General features: G+C 42.7%; 1 non-coding gene across 1 annotated transcript; it reads right to left on the bottom strand.

Annotated features, from left to right (window-relative positions):
* Positions 1–4,712: 4,712 nt before the first annotated feature.
* Positions 4,713–4,819, bottom strand: LOC124078851 (U6 spliceosomal RNA). The gene has a single exon (XR_006847079.1). It is a non-coding gene; the product is annotated as a U6 spliceosomal RNA (small nuclear RNA).
* Positions 4,820–14,531: the final 9,712 nt, after the last annotated feature.

The following is a 14,531-nucleotide window of genomic DNA, read 5'->3' as shown; positions in this document are numbered from 1 at the left end:
AATATTTGTTATGGAAGGTTGCCAATCAGGAATTTCGCACGGAGACGGCTAGGCGGAATGCAGCAGCCGGTTATCCTCAGAAATCTAAATGTGTTGTTAGGACAGGGACCTTATGAGGGTCAGCGGCAACAAATTGAATATGGTCCTGCTATATATTCACAAATTGCTGCAGATGCGGTTAGGGCATGGAAGACTTTACAAGGACATGGAGATTTACAAGGACAATTATCTAAGATAATACAAGGAGCTAATGAACCTTATGCTGAATTTGTAGATGGACTTATTCAAACAGCTACCAGAGTTTTGGGGGATACGAAACAAGCAATGGCATTAATTAAACAGCTAGCCTTTGAGCAAGCAAATCGTTGGTGCAAGGAAGCCATTAGACCATGGAAACATAAAATTAAACACATATATTAAATTATGTAGAGACATTAATGAACAAGGGCAAGTCTTGGCAGCTACAGTAAAACAGGCTTTAGATGCCAGGCCAAAAACATGCTACAATTGCAAATAAACAGGACATTTTAAAAGGAATTGCCCCATAGGAGGAGGGTTTAACAAAACTAGGTATCAAAGGGGTAGAATACCAGGTATTTGCCCACGATGCCGTAGAGGGAGACATTGGGCTAATGAATGCCGGTCTCAATCCACCATAGAGGGTACTCCATTATCAAAAAACAGACAAGGACCAGGTGTTTACCCACGATATCGTGGAGAAAGGCATCAGGCTCCATTGCCAAAAAACGGACAAGGGGGCCCAATGCTCCAGGGCCCACGACCACAAATATATGGGGCAATGGAGGAACCCAGCAACACCATCAGGGTAGTGCCCAGGACACATTATCCATTAGATCCCTCATCAGACAAACCAGAGGGAGTGCAAGGTTGGACATCTGCGCCTCCGCCAGAGCAGTACTAACTCCAGAGATGGGAGTTCAAATCATTCCCACTGGAGTAAAAGGACCTCTTCCCCAAGGAACAGTAGGCTTATTATTGGGACGCAGTTCTTTTACACTAAAGGGACTTATGATAAGTCCTGGGTAATTGATCCCGATTATGAAGGTGAAATAAAAATTATAGCTAGTTCTCCAAGAGGTATATCAGTAATTTCACCAGGAGATAGAATAGCACAGTTATTAATACCCAGCCTGCATGATAAATTTTCCAGTCGTATTGTAAAAAGAGGTTCCAGGGGATTAGGCTCCACAGGTGTAGGTTGGGCTATGCTGTCTTTAAATTTAGATTCTCGCCCAATGCTAAAACTAAATATTCAAGGACATGAATTTAATGGACTACTGGACACAGGTGCAGACCTTAGCATCATATCGTCAAGAATGGCTGAAACATTGGCCATTACAATAGGCCACTCAAACACTTCGAGGCCTTGGAGTAGCAACTAATCCCCATAGAAGTGCAATGGTATTAGATTGGAAGGATCCTGAAGGATGTGAAGGAACTATACAGCCATATGTATTGGATCATCTTCCTATAAATTTATGGGGACGAGATGTCCTAGATCAATTAGGTTTGACATTAACAAATAACATCAATCCAAATGTGCCCACTATTAGGGCTAGACAAGGTTTTAGGAAAGAAAAAAGATTAGGAGAACAAGAACAAGGTATAGCAGCACCAATTCAAATAGATCAAGGAATAGATAGACATTGATTGGGTTTTCAGAAAGGACCACTGAGACAATAAAAATTACTTGGAAATCAGAAAGACCAGTGTGGGTTCCTCAGTGGCCCCTGACTAAAGAAAAGATATAAGCAGCCCATGACCTGGTCAAACAACAATTAGCAGAGGGACATATACAACCTTCCGTATCTCCCCATAATACTCCCATTTTTGTCATCAAAAAGAAATCTGGTAAATGGAGATTATTGCAAGATTTAAGAGCCATTAATAATGAGATGGTTATTATGGGACCTGCTCAATCGGGGATTCCCCAATTGTCTGCTTTTCCAAATACCTGGTATGTTTTACCTATAGATATTAAAGATTTTTTTTTCAATTCCAATTCATCCTGAGGATAGTCCACATTTTGCATTTACTGTCCCTGCACTGAATCATGAAGGTCCTGATCAGAGATATGAATGGAAAGTACTCCCTCAAGGGATGGCTAACAGCCCAACTATGTGTCAAATTTATGTTAACAAAGCAATCCAGCCACTTAGAAATCAAAATCCTGAACTACAAATATTTCACTATATGGATGATGTATTATTAGCACACAAAGATAAAAACACATTGCTAGAATGTTATGTCACACACACTTATTAAAAAAATTATAATCTAGAGATAGCAATAGATAAAGTACAATTAAATTTTCCAATTAATTATTTAGGAGTTCTATTATCCTCAACCATGGTCCGTCCACCGAAAATTCAAATACGAGTAGATCAACTCAAATCACTTAACGACTTTCAAAAGTTATTAGGAGACATAAATTGGATAAGGCCTTATCCAGGCATACCAACAGGAGAGTTAGGACCTTTATTTGATATCCTAAAAGGTCCATCAGATCCAAATTCACCCCGCATATTAACACCTGAAGCAAGAAAGGCATTAAAAATTATTGAAACATATGTGGAAAATATGCATTTGGATAGAATTGATATAAGTTTGCCTTTATTATTTATTGTACTACCAACAAAAAATATTCCTACAGGAGTTTTTTGGCAAGAAGGCCCATTATTATGGATACATTTATCTTATTCTCCTAACACTATTCTTACTAGGTATCCTGAGGCTGTAGGTCAATTAATACTCAAAGGAATAAAAGCAGCAAAGGGAGTGTTTGGAATTTCTCCCAATAAAATTATTACTCCATATACTATGGATCAAATTGATGAGTTAGCTAATGAGTTAAATACTTGGGCAATAATCATGTGCAAATCTAATGTTTCATTTGATAATCACTTACCATCTAATCCTTTATTGTCTTTTTGGTCTTCGCATCCTGTAGTTTTTCCAAAATGACAAGAAAAACACCTATCATGAATGCTCCAAATATATTCACTGATGGGTCAAATAATGGTACAGCAGCAGTAGTTTCCCCTGATCAAACTTTTACATTTTTAGTACCCAAACAATCAGCTCAAAAGGTAGAGCTTAATGCAGTATTACAAGCTTTTGTGATGTTTAAAGATTCTGTATTTAATTTATTTTCTGATAGTCAGTATAGTTAATGCTATAGTATCCCTTGAAGATGCTGGTAGGATTTCTTCTTCCTCTACTGTTTTCTCTTTGTTTTCCACTATACAAAGTCTAATCTGGGACAGAAAAGATCCATTCTTTATAGGACATATCAGGGCACATACAGGATTGCCTGGAGCCCTTAGTTTGGGCAATGATTTAGCAGATAAAACTACACATGACATACATATTTTCTCTACACTAGAAGAAGCTATAAATTTTCATAAAAGGTTCCATGTCAATGCTAATACTTTACAAAAGCGTTTTAAAATAACTAAGGAACAAGCTAGACAAATAATAAAACAATGTCAAAATTGTGTGACCTTTTTACCACAAGTTAATCTTGGAGTCAATCCTAGAGGACTGATACCTAACCATATTTGGCAGATGGATGTCACACACTTGCCAGAATTTGGAAAATTAAAATATTTGCATGTTACAGTTGATACTTCTTCTAGATTTTTTTTGAGGTGATAAGGTCCTTTATTTATGTATTTGAAGTTGAACAGAGTCACTAATCATAACTCAGTGGTGCACAAGGTCGGTCATGATTTACTCAGTTCATCTCCAGAGAAGCAGAGGATCTGCAGAGAGGAGAAGGAATCATAAAGCCTTACTGACTTAACCAACACAGCACAACCAACAGACAAAGTGGCAAAAATAGCCCCAAACTTAACCCAATTTTTAAAAATTTTGTACATGTGGAAACAGAAAGAGACTAACAATCAAACAGGAAAACGGGGAAATAAACATTCATGTGAGATGTAATTAAAATAGCCAATAACTGAATTTAAAATTACCTTTACTAAAAGAAATGCAATGAGATACTAATATTTCATCCATTAGGTTGGTAAAAAATGGTTATTTGATATTAACTTTTGTTGTGTCTGTAGGCAAATACATATTCTCACACAATGTTGGTGGGAGAATAAACTCAATTTGAAGTACCATTTAGGAATATGTCTTTTTTTTTAAATTTTTTTATTGTTGGTTGTTCAAAACATTACATAGTTCTTGATATATCATATTTCACACTTTGATTCAAGTGGGTTATGAACTCCCATTTTTACCCCATATACAGATTGCAGAATCACATCAGTTACACATCCATTGATTTACATATTACCATACTAGTGTCTGTTGTATTCTGCTGCCTTTCCTATCCTCTACTATCCCCCTCCCCTCCCCTCCCCTCCCCTCTTCTCTCTCTATCCCCTCTACTGTCATTCATTTCTCCCCCTTGTATTATTTTCCCCTTTCCCCTCACTTCCTCTTGTATGAAATTTTGTATAACCCTGAGGGTCTCCTTCCATTTCCATGCAATTTCCCTTCTCTCTCCATTTCCCTCCCACCTCTCATCCCAGTTTAATGTTAATCTTCTTCTCATGCTCTTCATCCCTACTCTGTTCTTAGTTACTCTCCTTATATCAAAGAAGACATTTGGCATTTGTTTTTTAGGGATTGGCTAGCTTCACTTAGCATTTCCCTGCAAATTCTATGATTTTGTCATTAAAAATATGGAACACTTCTCGAATTTGCGTGTCATCCTTGCGCAGGGGCCATGCTAATCTTCTCTGTATCGTTCCAATTTTAGTATATGTGCTGCCGAAGTGAGCACCTACTTCTAGATTTTTGATGGGCTCCCTTCATGCCGGAGAAAAAACTAAAGATATTATAGCTCATTGCTTACAAAATTTTGCCACTGTGGGCATTCCAAAACAGTTAAAAACAGATAATGGTCCTGGTTATACTTCTACCTCTTTTAAACAATTTTGCTCATCATTTGTCATTACTCATATAACAGGAATCCCATACAATCCACAGGGACAAGGCATAGTTGAAAGAGCTCATCAAACTATTAAAATGTACTTATTAAAGCAAAAAGAGGGAATTTGGAAGGGGTATATATCCTCCAAAGTTAAACTTAAAATAACCCTTTTTACTCTAAACTTTTAAAATTTGGATTCATCAGGGCTTAGTGCTGCGGAAAGGCATATGTATCCAAAAAAATGTACATAAGCCTAAGGTACTTTGGAAGGATATTTTAACAGGACAATGGAAAGGTCCTGACCCAGTGATTGTCTGGAGTCGGGGTTCTGTTTGTGTGTTTTCATAGGAAGAACAGCAACCGATTTGGATTCCAGAGAGACTAACCAAAGCGATTTCTACAGACCAAAAAGAAGATGATTTGACTCAAATCCATAACAGCTGATATCCAGAGCTCCAGTTTGGCTATTCTTACATCTGCGACAGCGATTCTCCCACACTTGGAAACTAATGAATAATGAACACCATTAAGGCCTATTTCAAATGTAAGAAACCTTGAGGCTTACTTGTGGGAATACCTTCAGACTCATATGCAAGTTACAGGAAGAAGGATGGGATATCATAAGAAGAGTCAAACCCAGGTGGTAACCAGGATGCTTTTTTTTTCAATATCTATTTTATTATTGCCTTTTCCCACATCATGAAGTTCTATTTTTTGAGCTCATACAGACCAAGGTTAATGATTTGCTGATCAGTTCTATTTTTTGACTGTGGAGTTTTTAAACTTTGCAATGGAGATTTCACCTGTGAAAAGCTACAAGGCCTTTACTATTGTCATGTGTTGTATGTTATGTGTGCACACTTGTGTTTTGTGTTGTATGTCTGTATGTACGTATGTCTATATATCATATATGAGGAGTGCTCATGGAAAAATGGATCCAAATATTTTTTTTTTTTATTCAGGTGATTTAAATGATTTAATTTAAATTGGGTAAACAGCTGTTGAGGATTGTTTTAATATGTGAACATAAAAGGAGGTTAACAGATCTGTTTGTTTACTTTCACCTTTCCTTTTCATTATATCTAATTCTATTCAGGATACTAAATTGTTTAGAAAATTGCTTTCTTTTAGTGCCTGCTGGAATGTTACATAATTTTTTTTAGCCATCATTGTCAGAATTCCTATCTTCATCCCTGTGCCGGTGAAGACAAAGATAAAACCAAACTACAGCTTCTACGATAGCTATCACAACAAACTGTATAAACTGATGCATCAATGAATAATAACTCAACAAGTAATGCTCAATCAAGGAGTCGATTTACTTTGGGAGGAAATGGACATATCGATGGATTCCTCTGCTTTGAACTGCTTGTAGAACTTGCTTGGACTATGTATCACTTGTATGCATTGTGAACTGCCACAGTGTGGCTGGGCACGATTCAGGAGCCACTTGTCAAAAGAAACGAACTTTATTTTTAGAACCACACAAGCCAAACAAAACAGCTCCTCAGGAAAAACCCTCAGAGCCTAACTGCCACCACCGGCTTCCCACAAGCCTCTCTCACAACCACAAGCCTCTCCACCTCCCACAATCCTCCTGCTCTTGAGGCCAATTGGCTGGGTCGTGTGGGCGGAGCCAAAAAAGTCCCCCAATGAGCAGCTCCGTGGTCTGAAAGGGCAGGGAAACAGCCCAATGAGCATCACTGCAGAGGAGCCAATCAGCTAGATGTTGCTGGGGCCGCTGTGAGCCAATCATCAGCCGGCAGCTGGAAGTTTGCTGGCAGCTGGAAGTTTGCTGGGGCCCCTTCGACTGTGGCTCTCAACAGTGAACTATCTGTTGGTGCAGTGAATTGTGGTAGTGCTGGGGCATCTTTGCTGATGGTGTCATCGGTGGTACAATTTTTCCAAAAAGAGCCGTCATTTGGCTTGGTGTCGTGGCATTTTGCATCCTCCTCCCTTCTGCTGGCACCAAGGCCAAATTTGGGGGCCAACAGAGGTGAGGCAAAGAACCTCACCCCCCCACTGGTGCAAAGGCCTATCCACAAGTATGGCTGTATGCTGGACGGTAGTCAGTGACGGGTAAGATCCAATTGCAGTGGTACCAACCTAAGACAGGAGGCTGACGCCCTGAGGTCAGCTCATCCGATGACGGGTAAGGACCATATGTAGCATTGGACAACCTAACAGGCACAGTCACTAAGCCACATTGCTTGTTGTTTAATTAAACAGAATGGGGGAGATGTTGAGAGCCACTGCCAGTCAGAATGACGCCTGGCATTTGCCAGAGGGAATGTTTGAAAGGTGACACCAGCAAACCATTGAGATGATGATTTGTGTTAAACTATATATAATTGCTGTGATGCTGGATTGATTGTATTGTATATTTGACCTTTACTGTCGGGCAATGGGGCGGCTCTTGCTGCCTCGGGTGCCCACTACTTTGGAGTTCTCACGCTACTTTGGAGTTCTCGCGGGGATTCCCGGAGAGTTCCCATTGGTTGGGGAAGTGCCGGAGGAGGGATTTCCGGTGTGGGGTGTTTCTGGAAGGGCCGCGTGGGTGGCGTTGGCAGAAGAGCGCGCGTGCAGTGCCGGACAGAGTTGAAATAAAGTAGTTGCTGTTTGAACCTACAAGGCTTTGTGGTGGCTCGGTTATTCGTGCCCAGCCAGATTGCGGCACATTTTGTTAATTCATACTTTGGAATAGCTTCTGTAACTAGCTGTTAGCACTTTGAGTTAGCTATGGAAGGCTGGTCATCAGAGAAGGCTACTCTGCTATTAAATGACCCCATGAAGATAATTTATACTTTTCAGTGCAGATGTGCTTAGGTTAAATGTTTGGGAGCTTTTGACTTCCTGCTGATGTGGCCATAAGTCATAAGCATGTAGCACATTGATTCTGTTTCCTATAAAGTGACTGATCTAGTTGCCACTTGTGTTTGGGGTGGGCTACACCCTGCCACTTACTGGCTACAAGACCTTCAGTTGTAATTGTTCATTTTCCATGACTCTGCAAGACAGATATCATGAAGTGGGAATAACATGTTTTGCAGACTGACGTGTAGATAATAGAAATATATTGTAAAGCCCCAATTACAGTACCTGGCACACAGTAGGTACTCACTCAATAACTGGTGATGGAGAGGGAAAGTAAGAGAAGGTGCAACCTAGGAGCAGGAATATCACCTTGAATGGTGATGTCTGCTGAGGGACAAGTCAGTTGTGGCTTGTAAACAGAATCCAACCTATCCAGTGCACACATATGTAAAGGTGTGTAGAAAGGGTGTCATTTCAAATGGCAAGATCAGCAAAGGCCTGGATCACCAGGTTGTCAGTGATGTGAGGGGCAGTCAAACCTGAGGTTGCAGACCTCGTGAGCTAGAGCATCTGGCTCAGACCCACTGAGGGGACTTGGTGGGGCCTCAGGACAGTGACTATATTAGCTTTCCAGTGCTGTGACAAAATACCTGAAAAACTCAGAGGAGGTGGATTGATTTTGACTCACAGTTTCAGAGGTGTCAGTTCATGGTCACTTGGCTCCATTGCTTCTCAGCTGTGGTGAGACAGAACATCACGGTGGTGAGTATGAGGTAGAGCCAAGCAGTTCGCCTCTTGGTGATACTGGTCTCAGAGGCCAGGATCTGGTCCTCGTTCCCCTGGAACACCTGAGAAACACTGAGGCAAGCGTAGAAAACAAGTTTTATTTAAGAGAGGAACCGAGATAGACTTCTCTGGAAAGAAGTGGGGCTCAGAGCTAGTACCTATGGGAGTGGTTGTGTCTTGCTTTTTTTTTTTTTTACAGACCTCCCAAATCTACCCCATTTCCCCTCCCTATATGCCTAAGGATAGGAAGGAGCAGCCTGGGGTAATTGCTTGTGTTGGAAGTGTGATCCCTGGAGGTGTGATCCTAAATTAGCTGTTAGCAACCCTTTGCTTGTCTTTGATACCAGCCCTCATCTTCTCAACCCCCATCATTCACTACCTATACTGACTGCTGGGCCTTCTGCCCCCTGCCTCAGTTTGTTGAGGAATGTGACATTTCCTATCCTCTCAGGCCTGGGGGGCCTGCAGGCAGATTACTTTTCGGCAAAGAAAGCATGTGGGGAGTCAGTTTAGTGGGCTCATTTTATAGAATTGTTTTCTTAACCTCAGTCCCCACCATTCTCATTTATTTGTCCCTTTACAGTGGCAGCCGGGAAGCAGAGAAAAGAGAAAGGAAGGGCCTGGGGACAATAAACCCTTTGAAGGCCTTCCTCTCTACTCCCTCAGGAGCTACTTCTTTAACTAGACCTCACCTCCCAAAGCAGCACCACCAGCTGGGGACCAAACCTTCAACACATGAACCTTTGGGGGACATTCCAGATTCCAACTATAACATCCTGCCCCTGGCCCCCAGAGGCTCATCCATCTCACAATTCAAAATTGATTCAGTCCACCTCTGGGAGTTCCCATAGTTGTAATGGTTCTGGCATTGTGCAAAATCCCAAAGTCTCTTGAGTCTGAAAGCAAACTGTTAGCCATGAACCTATATTTAAAAAAAAAAAAAAATTCCAGAACAAAAACAAGCTGTATGCCTCCAGCATACAATGGCACAGGGTAAACATTCTGGTTCCAAAAGGGTAGAACAAAAGAATATCAAGAAAGCAAGACCAAAGCTCAGCAGGACAAACATCAAATCCTATAGCTCCCCATCAGGCACCTAGGCACCTAGTGCATGATGTGAGCTCTAAGGGGCTGAGCAGCCTTGCCCCTGTGGCCTGGCTGGTTGCAGCCCACATGGCCAGTCTTGGGTTGGCTCTGTTTGCTGCCTGCAGCTTCCCTTAGCCGATGTTACACTCCTGGCATTCCAGGGTTTCCACTGCAGCTTCAATTTCACTTTCACAGCTTCACAGCTTGCCCTCTCAGGGCTGCCTGGAGGAATTCCAGCCCTGTCACACAATGTCTGACCTCCCAGGCCTTCCTTTTAAACCTCAGTGGAAGCCTCCATTACCCAGTTGCTCTTGTATTCTGCATACCTGCAAAACAGCACCACCTGGACAATGCCAAGGCCTGCTGCCAGGAGGAACAGTAATTGGACCCACTTACACCATGGCTGCAGAGGCCTCTGAGTGCCTAGACATTTGAACATGTTGAAATGATTCCTGGGAACAACTTCCTATATGGCCCTGTGTATGCAGGTTGCCCACGGACTTTCTTCTCAAAGCAAAGTCTTTCAAAGAAGTTTACACTTTTATGCCCAAGAGCCTGCACTGGGTGGAGTCTGCCCAATTCCTGAAACTCCTCCAAGGCATCTTTCCTACTATCCCAGAATAAAGCACTTGGTTTCTTTATAATGATTCTAATCTCTCCAGCAACCGTGCCTTCCTCGGCCCCAATTTCACACGGGACACTTTTCTGGCCACACTGCAAAGTTTTCAAATTTTCCTACTCTCCTTTTTCTTCCTGATTCTTACAATAAATCTGGTTAAAAACCACCAGCAAGGGGGCTGGGGTTGTGGCTCAGTGGTAGAGGGCATGCTTAGCATGCATGAGGCACTGGGTTCGATCCTCAGCACCACATAAAAATAAAAAAAAAAGATATTGTGTCCACCTATAACTAAAAAATAAATATTTAAAACAAAACAAAACAAAAAAAACACCGGCAAGGGCTGGGGTTGTTGCTTAGTGGTAAAGTGCTTGCCTTGCATGCGGGAGGCAATGGGTTCGATCCTCAATACCACGTAAAAAAATAAAGGTATTGTGTCCACCTATAACTAAAAACATAAAAACAATATTTAAAAAAATAAACCAGCAGCAATACCCATTCTATCTCCTAAATGCTGTGCTGCCTTAAATTTCTTCCATCACACTGATTAGTTTATTATCCTTAAACTCAGCCTCACTGAAAGTCTCAAGACATTGGCAAAGTGTAAACAAGTTCTTTACTAGAATGTAACCCCAATGGCTTCTATCCAATTCCCAGTGGAGTCGTCATTCCCATCTGAAACCTCGTGAGGATGGTTTTCACACTCCTATTGGTGTTCTGACCTTTCCAGTTCACATCAAAATCATGCATTAAGTGCTGCTTAGACATTCTAGGCCTTCTTCATCCTTATCTCCAAACCTTTCCAAACTCCTCCCAGGTATTAGTTCCAAAGGCTTCTGAACCATATTGTCAGGTACAGTCACAGCAACAGCCTAGCTCCTGGTGTGAGTTTCCTGTGTTAGTGACCTTTCCATTGCTGTGACAAAATACTCAAGGAAAACAAAGGAGAAAAGGCTTATTTTGGCTCATGCAGCCCATGATCACTTGGCTCTCTTGTTTCTAGGCTGTGGTGAGGCAGAACATTATGGTGGGGAGGGGTGGAGCGGAGCTGTTCATGGCAGCCAGGAAGCAGGGAAAGAGAAATAAACCCTTCAACACCACCCCGTCCCTTGAGCTACTTCCTCCAATAAGGCTGTGCCTCCTGAAGTTCCCACCACCTCCCAGTGGTGCCGCCAGCTGGGACTAAGTCTTCAACACATGGGCCTTTGGAGGGCATTCCAGATCCAAGTGCTATCGTTTTTTTTTTTTCTCTCCCCTTAAAGGTAGTTTTACTATTTGGATAGAAATCTAAGACTGGGATTTTAAGTTTAATACAATTTGTTAAAACCCAGTTAGCTAAGGGCTGATACTGTAGTCAATTAGGGTGGTATGGAGATGCCTCTGTCAACTTAAAAAGATATTTAATACACTTCTGCCTGGCCCTTGCTCCCATTAAATAGCTTATGAATATTATTTATGAGCCGTTTTTACTTTTTCTTATAACTATTAAAAATTGTGTCAAGTCATCCCCCTGCCCCTGAATAAGCTGGTTGCGGGGAGTACCCCTTGGAAGAGTGATGGATGACCAATCAGCAGCTGTAAACCTGTCATCCACGTCAGCAGTATGGAGGAAGTTTGCATGTGCTCCGACTTGACAGTTGGTGACAAGCTGCCCAGTGCACAGGTTCTGATTCTTCTTGTGGGTGAGACTGTCATCTTGTTTAAAGAACCCCTTAGAAAATTCCAGTGTGTAGCCTGGTTGGAAAACTACCCTCCTCTCCACTCAGTTTGGATGGAGACATCTCTGTAGAAGCCAGGAACCTAAGGACAATGGAATCTAACTTAGTTCATTAGGGTAGAAACCCAATTGGAGTTCCCCCAAGTTGGCGTCTGGGACCTAGCTTGGGAGGCAGTGGTCTTTATAGAGAGATTGAAATTGGACTTAAAGTTCCTGTCTTTGTTTTATGCAACAAAAACCATTCTCTGGTTATACTTGAGCAAAAGAGAAATACATTGGAAAGGAATCCAGGGGAGCACTGAAGGACAAGGTGGAGGGGGCAGTAGTAGGAGGGGCTCAAGGTCTGGTTCCTAGAAGTTATCAGAGAGCCTCTTCAGTGCTCACCATTAGGATAAATGCTCTTCAATTTAAAAAGCTATTTTTGAGGACGCTGACTTGTTCATTTATGGATTCTGGTAGCTGTCTACACAAAATTTTTAGAAATACTATAGAAATAACAATCCAGAGTGTTTTGTATATGCTAACAAATAATTTTAGAGAAGCAGAATGAAGGTTTTTGATCGAAGAAGATTGAGGATTGAAGGGAAGAGTTGAACAGAAGAGTAAATCATTCCTGAAACGGACTCGAGGTCTCACCTACATCTCCTGGATTCGGTTCTGAGGCCAAAGAGTGGCCTCTCCCATTCTTGCCTCATGGGTTGCGCAGCTGATGACCCATTGCCAAGGCCACCTGGCAACGCATTTTAGTGCAACTGCAGCTTTGACGAATCTGTTCCCTTCTCACTTGGTGCATACTCCTTATCTCTCAAGGTGGGTCATTCCTATCACCATATAGATACGTTCGAATATTTCCCTTCTCCAAACAAATCAAAACGAAATCAGTTTCCCTGATGCTTCTCCAGCTGTCACCCATTTCTTTGTTCCCCTTTGTGGCAAAACTTCACCACAGAGCTCTCTGTGCTCACTATCTCCAAATCTGCTTCTCATTAAACCCTTTCATTATAACATATAGAGACGGAGAGCAGACTTAGTGTTCTGTCATGGACATGGATGGTGGAGAGGAGTCCACAGGGCCCCTTGGGGCTTTGTCCCTGCCCAGTGGCAGGAGTGAAGGGTGGGCTCCAAGGTCCAGCATGAGCCATACACCCACAGCTTCCCTTTCTCTTATAAGCACAACCTGGTTCCCATGATATCTTCGGGCCTGTCAGGACCTGTGAACCTGCCGACGGTGGACAGTACAGAAAGCCTCCCAGGTCACCTCCGATGCCCACTTGCACCTGCATGTTCCAGATGGCAGTTGCTGCATGGCAAACAGTAGAGTCTGTAAACAATCAGGATGGCGCCTGGCAAATGTTAGAGTCTGTAAAGAAGTCTGGATGGCGCCTGGCATTTTGCCAGAGGGAGTGGTTTGTGAAGTAACACCAGCGAGCCATTAAGTGTGGAGATTTCTTATTGGTTGACTGCTGTATCTAGTTTATGCTAATTAGATAAGCTGTGTGGAATGTATAAATACCGCTCCTGTCCTACAATAAACGGCTCCCACTCCTGCTGTATCAATCTACACAAGTTGTTCGTCACTCCCCGGTTATTTTGCCCAGCCAGCCGGACTGCGGCAGCAAACCACACCCAAACATAAATGGCTTAAGAAATGGTCACCGTTTTTTTTTTTTTCCTGCTCAAGAATGTGAGATTTGAGCAGTGGTTGGTGGGAGTTGCTTATTTCCTCTCCAGAGGGATTTGACTCAACCTGAGGCTGGCCGATCCATTCCCAGATGGTTCTCCTGAGGTTGGTGAGTCAGGACCAGCTGTCCCCGTCCCTCTGCATGGACCTCTCAATGGGGCAGCTTGGGTTCATGGCAGAGTAGCTGGGATCCAGGAGTGAGGATTCACATTAGCTGCTTGCTGTTGAAAGAAGTACCACAAACAACAGCTTAAGGCAAAAGAACTGGATTATTTTATGGCGTTATATGTTACGAGTCTGGCATGGGCCTTACTGGGCTGAAGTCAACATGTTGGAAGGCTGTGTTCTTTTAGGGGGTGGGCACCAGGGATTGAACTCAGGGCACTTGACCACTGAATCACATCCCCAGCCCTATTTTGTAATTTATTTAGAGACAGTGTCTCACTGAGTTGCTTAGCATCTAGCCATTGCTGAGGCTGACTTTGAACCCACCATCCCCCTGTCTCATCCTCCCGAGCCACTGGGATTACAGGCGTGGCCACCACTGTGCCCAGCCAGGCTATGTCCCTTTCTGGGGCTCTAGGAGAGTCATTTCCTTGCCATCAGGTTGGCAGAATCCAGACCTTTTCAACAGCAGGACATTACTATTTCCTAGCTGGCTGTGGCTGAGGCCATTCTCAGTCATAACGGCAGGTCTTGTGGACATCTGCCAGTCCAGCCTCCTTCCCCAGGTACAGGGTGGCAGGAACGGAGGCTATGCATGGGCTCAGGAACAGAGGTCCCCTGGTCACCACTAGCACTGAGGGCAGAATCTTGCTAGAATGACTTCAAAAGAAGCCCTGAATGTTTGGAGACTCCTCCC

The sequence above is a fragment of the Marmota monax genome, unplaced genomic scaffold (assembly GCF_021218885.2).
Source record: "Marmota monax isolate L192 unplaced genomic scaffold, Marmota_monax_Labrador192_F-V1.1 WCK01_AAM20220418_F8-fsc00009, whole genome shotgun sequence".
Lineage (NCBI taxonomy): Eukaryota > Metazoa > Chordata > Mammalia > Rodentia > Sciuridae > Marmota > Marmota monax.
Note: the sequence above shows the minus strand (reverse complement) of the source record. Positions and strands in the feature narration are given on the sequence as shown.